Genomic DNA, 12,236 nt, shown 5'->3' with positions numbered 1-12,236 from the left:
CTGTCCTTCGCCTGGGAGAGAACGTGCCCGCGTGATATAGGTCCCGAAATCCCCTCCGCCGAACACACCCAGCCTCCTCCTCTCTCTCCCCGCCTTCCTCATCCAGATCCTCCACCCCTCTCCTCTAGATCCCTGGCTAGACCCCCACAATGCGGGGAAGGGGCTGGATCTCACCCACCCCCTCCCTTGCCAGGTGCACAGAAGAGGGGGAGAAAAGGAGGGGCGCCCAAAGATGACATGGCCGAGCCTCGCTTGCCCCCTCCACTACCAGCACCGGGATCCCCCCCCCCCCACTCACCCTGAGAGATCCGAGGGGGCTGGTGCCGCTTCTCCACGTGCAAACTCCAGGAAGGAAGGAAGGAAGGAAGGAAGGAAGGAAGGAAGGAAGGAAGGAAGGAAGGAAGGAAGGAAGGAACTCTCCCCCCCCCCCCTTTCTCTGGAAGCTCTTCCAGGGTTTGGGCCTCGCTGGCCTTCCCTGTCTGCCGAAGTCCGCGTCTCTCTCCCCACCCCTCTCTCTGCAAAAAGAAGGGCTCTTTGCATTTCCCCCTTTGGAGAAGAAGGAGCGGAGGGAGGATGGACGAGGATCTGGGACTCCGCTTCAGCCTCTTTCTCCTGAGACGGTTGAACAAGACGGGATCCTCTGGGAGGAGCGCAGCCCCGTGCAGCCTGCAGACAGAGTTACTCTCGAGCAGCCCCATTGAGCAGCATAAGGCGTGGCTGAGGACAGCTTTGGTTGAAGCTTCTCCCGGCGAGGACGGGAGGCCGTTTGCATTCCTCTGTAGCACTGAAAGGGTTAAGGCCAGGGAGCCCTTTGCTAGAGAGGCCGAGGGAGGAGGGGGCGGATAAGAGGAGGGGTCCTTTAGGGGGAAGCGAAGGGTTTGCATCTGAAGACGTGTCCGGGAAGAGCTGCAGCAGCCGCATCCTGGGAAGGTCTCCTTAGAAGTAAGGCATAGGGGGGCGGGCTAAACTTTGACTAGTTCTTGGAGGGGAGGGAGGCTGTACATTTTCACCTCCAAATTTATTTTGTTTGCTAACATGTTGGGAATCAGCGAACTAAAATGGACGGGAATGGATGAATTTAACTCAGAGGATCACTACATCTATTATTGTGGGCAAGAGTCCCATAAAGAAATGATGTGGCCTTTATAGTTAACAAGAGAGTGAGGAAGGCAGTAATGGGATGCAATCTCAAAAAGGTTGCCGTATCCAAGGCAAACCATTAAATATCACAGTAGACTTCGGAGGATGGTGGCAGACAGGAGGGCCTGGCATGACTTTGTCCATGGGGTCGCAAAGAGTCGGACTCGACTGTGCGACTGAACAACAACAACAAACATGTTGTACAAGTCGTAATAGGTAAGTAATTAAACTGAAACATCATAAAAGTTTCAGTACACTTATATAAAATAAAACGTGAGACACAGTTATGATAATAAAAGCAATAATAATATTAATGGGAAAATCCGTTCCTTCACATTTTTGAGAGGGGGTAAATTCTGGGAAAGGCTCAGAGGGGGACAAGGCCATAGAGTCCCCCCTCCCAGAACAACTAATTTTTTTTCCCGGAGCGGGGACTGATCTTTGTCCGATGGAGGTCGGTTGTAATTCTGGGAGAACTTCAGGCCCCACCTGGAGGTTCAGCCACTGAGAATAATCTATGACAGAAATCACTAAGTGCTCTAAGGTATGAGCTTATATAGAACTTTATATGCTCATTTCAATGTCCCAAAGCAATACATAAAAACTGATCTCAAAAAAAAAGAGTCCAAAACACATTAATCCACAAGTTTGCAAGGGATAAGCCTCTTCTTCAAAGTTAAGGTGGGCTCAGTGCGGCAAAGTTCAAGAACAAGAACCATCCATAATATAAACAACTTCCTCGATGGTGCTGTGGCTTCCAAACCCTGGAAGTGCAGTTACGGAAGGCTGTGTGGCAACCAGTGTTCCCTCTAAGCTGAGTTAGCTGAGCTAGCTCACAGATTTTTAGCCTCCAGCTCACACATTTTGTCTTAGCTCAGGAAGGATGACCACAGAACACAATAATTTATGCAGTAGCTCACAACTTTAGGCAAGTAGCTCACAAAGTAGAATTTTTGCTCACAAGTCCCCGCAGCTTAGAGGGAACATTGGTGGCAACCTTCCACAAAAGTTACAATTCTTCAAGCCCATACATATGCGACAATGTGTCAAATGGGGCAAAGTCTCCGCAAGGTTTTTGCAGAAGGCAAAGTACTCCAAATGTCCCATTTGAAACATTGTATATGAATTTCAGCAAGCAGTTTGTATAAATATAGTCCCTTGCTTGAAGAAAGACAACTTTGAAACAAGTGTGCACAAGTCAGTGTCTTTCGCATATGTATGGAATGTAAGTTGTAACTTTTGTGGAAGGTTGCCACATATCCTTCCACAACTTCATTGGAAGGTACAGTACCAACTTGAAACAAAGAAAAAAATTGGTCTTTTTAGTTAGATGAATGAGAAAGGGCTGGGGGGGGACTCCTATCTGTCCTGGAAGAATAAACTGCAGCCCCCCTCCTGAGACCCAAATGCCTTCCCAGTGTGGGGTAGGGGCTGCAAGTGGGTGTCCAAGGCCTGCCCAGTAGAGGGGAGGAAAAGGTAGTTGTGATGGACTCAGGCCCTTAGCCTTAGCTGAGAAATAGGCTTGCAGTGATTGGCTGGAATGTTGCCCAGTCAACAGAAAAGTATCCTTTGGAGGTTTGCTCAGCAGAAAATCACCTCCGGATTTTTAGTCTTAGCCAGAGGGTCTTCGAGAGAAGTCTTCAGAATACCAGTCTGAAGTGAAGACAGTGGGCTTAGGCCAGGCAGTTGTAAAACCTACTGGACGAGGGGCTGAGAGCGGCCAGAGTGGCTGAGCTCCTTGTGGCAGACAGAGCTGAGTCAGGAAGAGGGAGTTTTCAGACGGTTTGAAACTCTCTGAGGGAGATTTTGCCAGTGCATCAGACAATCTCCAAGTACAAACTAGATCACACAATTACACATTGAGGGGAGAACTGGATTCTGAGGGTCAGCAGAGGTACCCAAGACTCAAAACAGAGGACGATGTGGGCTTGAGACGCATCGAAATTGTGGGGTGCGAGTCCTGGAAGATAGCTATTGTGAAAGAGTCTGTGAGGGAGAATACTAACACCAGTCAGGAGTTCTCTATGTGTGTGTGGAAGAGTGATTGAAGTTTGTTATTTATATGATTTGGCACTGCCTAAGTTAGGGTAAAACATCTGAAGAAACAGCATTCCGAGTGTCCAGAAGGCACAGACAGCCTGTGTGGAGTAGAGTCGAGTGGGGCTGTGAAACCTGCCTGGTTTATTGTTTAAGGATCTTCTGCCAAAGTCTTGTTATATTTTTACCACAGCCTGGAAAAGTCTCTACTCTCTGTAATTATTTTATTCTGCCAACCAGCTGCCAACTGATTTGTCTTTTAATATTGAACAGTTATAATCAATATTATTTCATCCCCCTCCTTGCCTTTTGTTACCTAATAAATATTTTGCGGTTGTTAACGTTACAACTGTCTGGTGCCAATTATTACTAGTTCTGACAGGATTTCTGTGAGCCTGACTGAGGAAAGGTGATCGGGAAGAAATTTAAAGTGGTCACCTCCCGAGTAAAGCCTCTGGCTGGGGTTCCTCACAATGGTATCTGTGTAGACACAAAGGCATAACCCTTGAATAAAATGTTATTCAGACATCATGGAAACATCACTGATGCCCACCAATCACAGCAGAAGGTGACTTCCCTCTGACTGGCAGAGAGGGGTAGAGCATGAGGGGTGTGGCCACACCTCCTGGCGGGGCATTGGGGAAACTGGGGAGGGGGACGGACAAGATTAAAAAGTATTCCCAGGCTCCATGCCACCCCCTAACCTCAGTGGCCTTTCTTTCCTCTCCAAATACTTACTTTTTCTCCCTTAATCAATTCCCTGGGCTTTTTAAGGGCTGAGAGGCTGGGTCTCCATGCTTTTGCAGCCAGCTTTAAAGTTGGCAATGAGAAGCAGGAAGAGCCACTGCAGCCTCCTCTTGCTCTCCTGTCCTGCTCAGACAGGTTGAGGAGCCCTAATTTGGGGGCCTCTTCTGCAAGTGGGGGAGCAGAGGCCCCCTTGTAACTATAGGCCTGCCCCCTGGTATCAGCCACCCACAGACACAAGGCTAGGAGGAACAAATGGCACATGGACATCTATCACCATAAGGGTCATGGCATCAGTGACGTAAAAACACTAGGGAATGCTATGGATGTGGGTTTGAGTATCCACCTGCAGCAGTGTTTTGTCAAGTCAATGCACAGGAAGAGAACACAGCTGTTCCAACTGCATTGCCCCTGCCCTGTGATTCCATGGCTCACTGGGCGGAGGCAAGCTGTAACACAATGCCAGATACTTCTGGAGAGCCAGTTTGGTGTAGTGGTTAAGTGTGCGGACTCTTATCTGGGAGAACTGGGTTCGATTCCCCACTCCTCCACTTGCAGCTGCTGGAATGGCCTTGGGTCAGCTATAGCTCTAGCAGAACTGTCCTTGAAGGGGTAGCTTCTGTGAGAGCTCTCTCAGTCCCACCTAGTTTACAGGGTGTCTGTTGTGGGGGAGGAAGGTAAAGGAGATTGTGAGCTGCTCTGAAACTCAGATTCAGAGTGAAGGGTGGGGTGTAATCCAATATCTTCTTTCTTCTTCCTGCACTGGGGTTTGGGTGGGAGGAACGGCATCCTTTTGCCAGGTGAGAGAGGTACAGACCCCTTGGGCAACACAACAGGGAGAAACACCAGGGCTCAGTCACAGGAGGTGTGGGTTCAGGTCCCGCTAAGGGGAATATCAGCAAGAATACAAAGCTCACCTTTTGGTAATTAGGAAAGGAGTCCCAGATGGAATTGAATGTGATAAATCATTCATGCTGATTGGCTGGCCTGAATCTCAAGCATTTGGCTGTTCATTGTCGCTTATATGTAAACAGCCTAGACAGTTTTCTAGCACATGCTGGGAAAGTGAAACTGATCTACCAGGTAGATCATCTAAATGACAGGAGGTGGCTGGTTGCCAGAGGTTGCATCAGCCTAGAGCACAGTCAGCATGACTCAGCAGGGAGCTGATTGGTTACCAGATGTATAAATGTACAAAGACACTTTGCTATGTGTGGGTTATGGAAGTTGGAGAGCAGCGGAGCACTCTGTCGGATTGGAGAGTGAGAGGTGTAAATAAATTGTATATAGTGGTTTTAACACTACTGTGTGCAACCTTCATTCTTTGCGTCGGTAAAGACCACCCTCTTAAGCTCGGGTGCATCTACAGGGTTATGGGCCCAGCACGCTTCCGCTGCGCCTATAGGCTCTGAGAGAGGTGGTGAAGAAAGGACGCTGAGGTGCTCCAGAGGCTGCCTTGGAGGTGAGACCAGCAGTGGCTGAATGTTGGAGGCTGAGCAGGATGGCTACAGCAGCAGCTACCGTGCTGGTGGATAAACTAATCACCACCAACTACAATACCTGGTCGTTGAGGCTAGAGCATTTCCTGAAGAGAGAGGGGCTATGGGACTGTGTGTCAGCTCCTCCCGCTGATCCCACGCCGGCAGAGGCCGTTCAGGACCAAAAGGCTCTAGCCACTATCATCCTGAGTGTGTCAGACGACCAGCTGGTGCATGTTCGTGGGCACCAGACAGCAAAAGAGGCTTGGGAAGCTCTCAAGGCCGTGTATGTCCAGAAATCAGCAGGCTCACTGATATCCCTAACTCGGAGGCTCTACAGGAAACGAATGCTGGCCAGGGAGTCGGTGAAGGACCACCTCGACGGTATGTCTGTGTGTTTCCAGGAGCTAGAGGCAAGAGGGAAAGCTGTGGCTGATGAAGATAAGGTCTATCTAATACTAAGCTCTCTGGATGAGAGATTCGACATGCTGGTGATAGCCTTTGAAGGCCAGGATACAGATAGGCTGACTCTGCCTTATGTGACTGGCAAACTCTTGGCTGAGGAGCAACGGCAGCTGGAATGTAAGGAGCAGGCTGACTGGAGGGATAAGCCAGTGGAGTGCAAGCAGAAGCCTGTGGGAAGTTCTCAGATGCCTCCTTCCAAGGGGAGACCCTTTTCCCCTTCTTTCAGGTGTTCAGAAATGGCTGCATCAGTCTGTCCCTTTAAGGCAGTCGAATCTCCTTCACCATCCTTCTGTTTGGTGTGGAGTAACACAAGGACTTTAAATAGAGTTGAAATCCAGTAGCACTTCAATATGGTAGGAGTTTTATGCCTCCCACGTATGTACTAAGACTTTTCTGTTTGCAACCACAGACATGGAGGGACTGATGGAGGGCTGTAGCCTCCCTCCACACACCTCCTCAAACTGCCCCATGGATCTTCTGTTGCCTCCATTGTGTCACTTACACATAGCCATGTAAGTAATATTATTGGACAACACAGCCAATAGCGGTTCTACTGGGCAGTGACAGGATGTGAAAACAGTGAGGGAAGGAGGTGTTTTCCCTTGCCTGTTGTGTTTCCAAATTGAAAAGTGTAGTCTGAAAGGCGCAAAACTCCTGCCACATCTTTGATACAAAGTCCTCATTTTGTTCTTCAGCAAACTTCAGGATCTTGTAATGTGTGCATAGAGCATTCCATATTAATACTCAGGGACAAAGCACCCAAAAGGCCTCGGACCAGTAATGGTTGTTTTTATTCAGTGAATCAGCGGGATCAGATTGGGGGAGCAGTGCTGTTGGAGTGGGCATATCACCCTGTCTTGTGACAATTTCTTGATCTACATCACCTTCTTTGACTGCTGCTATTTGCACCTCCTCAGAGTGTTCAAGCATTATACAGGGGACTCCAGGTTTGGAATTTCCTGTAGAGTTAAGGGTAGTGCCTGGGGAGGGTAGAATTTGTGGAGAGGGGAAGGGAGCTCAGTGGGGATGTAATGCCATAGAGTCCACTCTCCAAAGTTGTCATTTCTGAGTTGGAACTGATCTTGGTGGTCTGAACTGGGGATCAGTTGTAATTCTGAGAGAATTCCAGGCTCCACCTGGAGGGTGGCATCCCTCCTGGCAAGCCTTTCTGAGGCTGAGAAGTAGAGTGGTTTAAATACATCAGTCTCTCCCTCACGCACAGGTCTTGGGCTTTGCTGTAAATTTTCCTGCAGGCCTAAGTTTTCCAGGTATACTCCTAGCCTCAGGACTGGACTGAAGGAAATGGAGGGAAAAACAGAAACCAAGGAAGCAGAGTGCCACGAGGGAGAGCATATTTATTTTATTTATTGGCAATTTTTATCCTGCCCCACCCTGCAAGTGTGTTCTGGGTGGCTTGCAGCATAAGGACCTGCACAGGGAGAAAGGATGTTCAGTCCCTGAAGCTGAACCCCAGTGATTTTGCCTTTGGAGGGAGCTGATTCCTCATCACAAGGTTGGGATACATCTCATCTGAAGGAGATCAGTACTGAGAAAGTGAGAAAAACCTAGACAGATAATCATATTAGGAAATTCCATTGTTTCCCAACAGGCTTCTTTTCCATGAATTTTACCTTGTGTGCTTATGGAGTATCCTGTATTAACCCTGCTCTGTTTTTCATAACTGTTCTGTTAATTAACAGCAGGGCTTTTTTTTTAAGTTGGAGCATACCAGAGCACAGCACTAGCTGGCATGGCCAGGGCTCCAGCAGAAGGCGGCAGGCACTTTACACCCCGTTAAAAATTGTTGGCTGGAATTTCTCGCAGCATAGCTGTGAGGCATGGAAAACTTACTTACCAAGCCCAAGGGTTTTCTGGAAGGTGGGGCTTGCTGCAGGGTGATGTAAGGCATAGCACTGTGAGGTCAGTGCAGCGCTGCCTGGTTTCGCTGCCCATTGCTCTGCAATGTGGTCACTGATTGTGGTTCCCACCTTTCCCTGGGCCAGGGCTGTAGGTAGCATTTAGGAAGTCCAGGGGCCTTGGGAGTTTTGAGGCACTCAAGCTCCCTCCCCACCACTGCAGCTGACTTGAGGGCTGTGCTCCCCAGCCTCCTTCTCCCTCCCCCACCATTTCAATGCCCAGGAAGGGACGATGGAGCAGTCACCAACTTCCCGGGCTATTTAAAGGCACCCTTCCCCCATGATCAGCTGTTTGGTGGGTGAAATGGCACTGGAGGCTTGCAGCTCCTATGTCCTCCGGCATGATCACTATCAGTGCAGGGTGAGGAGGCAGCAGCAGTGGGAAGGATGAGCTTCCGAAAGAGTGGCTGTGGCCACTGCTGCTGCTTCCTCCTCCCCCTTCCTTCCCATGCGATCTAGGAAGGAAGGGGGAAGGAGATGGTGGTAGTGGTTGCTCTTTTGGCGACTCATCCTTCCCACTGCTGTTTGTCAGGCTCTGTTCATTTATGATATTAAGAAATGCTGTTACTAACCATATTCAATGCTGCCTAGAAATGCTAACTAACATAGAAGCTGGGAACAACCAGGAGGGAGGGGGGAAGAGTAGAGGCCGCTTCCCATGAATATCAAAGGTTGCCAAGATCCCTTTGAAGCATCCAGTATGTGCCAAATTCTCACCTCCTCTCCGGAGGCCCAAGGACATTGCCTCTGGGAATTGTAACCACCAACGGACAAGATAAGGGGGGGGAAGCATTGGGAAAAGTCTCACATGCAAAGCAACCTTTTGTTTTGGGAATCGGAGTAGAAACCATTGCTTTGATGTAGAAGGTTAAATGCCAATAGTTCGAGCTGATCTCCATCAGTTCCAATAACTGCCATGCTGGAGTAACTCTGAAGTATCCAATAAAGACAACTTTATTTCAAAATACCAAAGTCTGCTTACTTGTGAGCTTCAATGAACCTACGCCTGACACTGTTGCCCCCTCACTTAGAGACATTTAGGGCAGTGGCACATTGTTCCTATTGTTTATTGATCAAGGTCAGTCTTTTAATCTTAATAAAATGATGTAAATGATTTTTAAATATCAGAGACTCCACTGGTAAGCAGGTGGCTGCAGAATCACAAAAATTACGATAAATAATATGTAATTGAGTTTTAATATTCCTGCATTCTCCATCAAACCATGAAGGAATTTGGGACTTCACTACTTGTTTTGGTGTAGTCCTTCTAGATTCGTTTTAGAGATTCTGTAATCAATAAATTTTCATAATTTTGTATTGTCTCTAAGATATTGGAAGATTTAATTAATGCAGATTTAATGTCTCCCCAGTGTGTATTATTTGATGGGAAACAAGGCCCAAGCTCTTACCCAAGATTTTCCCACACTGAGCATTTGTATGTTTCCTCCCCTGTTTGCATACTGTGTTGCAGGGGCCGTTTTGTAGAAAAACAGGTGGCAGAGCTCATGAGCATAACTCATTAGCTTATGCCCCCCAGCCAAAAGCAACCTGATGCAAGAGAGGTGAGCCCCAGACAAGCGAGGCCTGCTTGGGCTGGCTAGAGATCCAGCCAGCCCAAGCAGATCTCGCTCACCTGGGGCTTTCCTGGGCTGCCCCCACCCCGTCAAAAGACCAGCAAGCCACCCGCTGCCCAAAATCATGTAAGAAGTGGAGAAAGGGTGGTGTGGGCTTCTCCAGGGGTTAATGAGGGCTGCTGGGGTGTGGCAAAGCCCCTGGTGGGTGGCTGGCTGCCTGCTCTCCTAATCCAGGGATTGTTATGCAGCTGGGGCAATTTACTAGAGCAATTTACTCACTGGAATTGCTGAATGTAACCATCTGCTGTATTTCAACCAGTTGGTCTCCATAAGGAATAATGAAGTGCCCAGCAAATGTTTCCCTCGCCCCCTACTTTCTGATGACGCTGAAGTGGAGGGAGGGCCTCCAAGTCAGGGGATCACCTGCCTCCAACTGGGGACTGGCAACCCTATTGGGGAGGACTGCAGTAAATTTCTCCTGTGTGGCCAATTATTATTTTTTTTAAAAAAAACTGGCCATCAGTTGGCTGATGACAAAGATGAAGTAAATAAATGTCTGATTTGTCAGGAGGGAACATGACACAGCCTGCCTGCTTTGGCTTAGGGAGAAATTACTTTTTCTTCTCCTTTTCAGTCATGGAGAGTAAAACTGCAGAAAACACCAACAGAGAAAGAGCAGAAATTCATGGACTATTGCTTGGAGAAATTGAGGAGGGGGGGGGGGCAGACACAACATCAAGAAAGGAGACAGACATTGTGCCACCCACCCATCCAGTACATTTTTTTTTTAAAATCCTGGCCTTCCTCCAGAAGAAAAGAGCAAGGGTCCAGTAGCACCTTAAAGACTAGCAAAATTTGTGGCACTGCTTTTTCAGTGAGTTACTTCATTACCTCCCCCCACCCCTGGAGTTTTTAGTTGATACATGGCTCTCTTCACAAAGTCCTTGCAACAGCCCTGGGAGGTCAGTTATGTGGAAAGAATGACAGGGCCAAGGTCATCTGTGAGCTTCACAGCTGAATGAAGATTTTAATCACCAGAATACAGACCACTACACACTCAAAATCAAGAAAATGACACCAAGCTCAAAGCCTTGATTTCTCACAAATAAAGCATGACATCCACAAGACAATTACATTACTTCCTTGCCCTATGTTGGAGTATTTACACTGTGAAATAAGCTTTAGACCACTATGAACCATAGATCCCTGATACTGGCAGACAGCTCCCCCACCCTACCCCCAGATGCCATGGCATCAACCTTGACAGCTTTGTGCAGAGATTTCGCTCCATCCTGGTATTTCTGTGACTGCTTATCCCTGTTCGATCAGCTGCATTTGCCATCCTAAGACACATGTTCAAGTGGAAACAAAAAATATGATCAAATGGCTTCAGAACTAGGCTGAGCTAAGAATGACTTGTTCAAGGCCACCCAGCAAGATTCTATGGCAAGTGGGGGTCTGAATGCTGTAACAACGACATCATGCTGGCACTCTCAGCGTATTAGGCTGGGTATCTTAAAATTTAATTGCCTTAAAATTGCCTGTTATTTGTGGTGCATGAGTGAATGTGTAAATCTCCCTGAAACACACCGAGTAATTTTCCTTGTAAATGTATGCAAAATTATTTCCTCCCAGTATACACCTGAAGATCTGAGCTTTGACTCAAGAAAACTCATGCAGACATAAATGTTGGTGCCACCAACATTTCTGGTTTGTGTGTGTTAAGTGCCATCAAGTTGCTTCGGATTTAACAGTAACCCTATGAATTAAGGTCCTCCAAAACATTCTTATATTAACAGCCTTGCTCAGGTCTTGCAACTCAAGGGCACATTGGCTTCCTTGACTGAGTCCATCTGTCTTATCTTGGGTCTTCCTCTTTCCCTGCTGCCTTCAATTTTCATATCATTGTAATTTTTTTCCAGTGGATCTGATAAGAATATAACAGAAGCCATGTTGGATCAGGCCAGCGGCCCATCCAGTCCAACACTCTGTCACATAGTGGCTAAAAAGACTAGGTGCCATCAGGAGGTCCACAAGTGGGGCCAGGACACTAAAAGCTCTCCCATTGTGCCCCCCCAAAGCACCAAGAATAAAGAGCATCACTGCCCCAGACAGAGAATTCCATCTATACCTGTTTCATTTAATGTCACGGCATCATTTAGGAATGGAAGGTTTAGGTAGTTTTAATTTTATTGAAGGAGGGCCTTCCTCTTTGCAGAATTGCCAGCTTCCTGGAGCAAAGTGCCCTACCTCTTCAATTGAGGCTTAATGGGATGCTATTTACCTGGTAAAACTACTGACCTCCATACATTGAAAACCTTCTTTTGCTCAGTTCCACTCATTAAGCCAGTGTGGTGTAGTGCTTAAGGTCGTCAGACTAGTATTTAGGACACCTGGGTTTGAATTCCCACTTGTGTCATGGAAGGTTGCTGGGTGACTTTGGGCCTGTCACACACTCTCAGGCTAACCTAACATAAGAACATAAGAGAAGCCATGTTGGATCAGGCCAATGGCCCATCCAGTCCAACACTGTGTCACACAGTGGCCAAAAAAAAAATTTATACACACACACACACACACACTGTGGCTAATAGCCACTGATGGACCTCTGCTCCATATTTTTATCCAATCCCCTCTTAAAGCTGGCTATGCTTGTAGCCGCCACCACCTCCTGTGGCAGCAAATTCCACATGTTAATAATCACCCTCGGCGGGGAGGGCAGGGTATAAATAAGAATTTATTATTATTTGGGTGAAGAAGTACTTCCTTTTATCCGTTTTAACCTGACTGCTCAGCAATTTCATTGAATGCCCACGAGTTCTTGTATTGTGAGAAAGGGAGAAAGGACTTCTTTCTCTACTTTCTCCATCCCATGCATTATC

Source organism: Heteronotia binoei, chromosome 5, assembly GCF_032191835.1.
Source record: "Heteronotia binoei isolate CCM8104 ecotype False Entrance Well chromosome 5, APGP_CSIRO_Hbin_v1, whole genome shotgun sequence".
Lineage (NCBI taxonomy): Eukaryota > Metazoa > Chordata > Lepidosauria > Squamata > Gekkonidae > Heteronotia > Heteronotia binoei.
The sequence above is the reverse complement of the archived record's forward strand: the minus strand, read 5'-3'. Positions refer to the sequence as shown.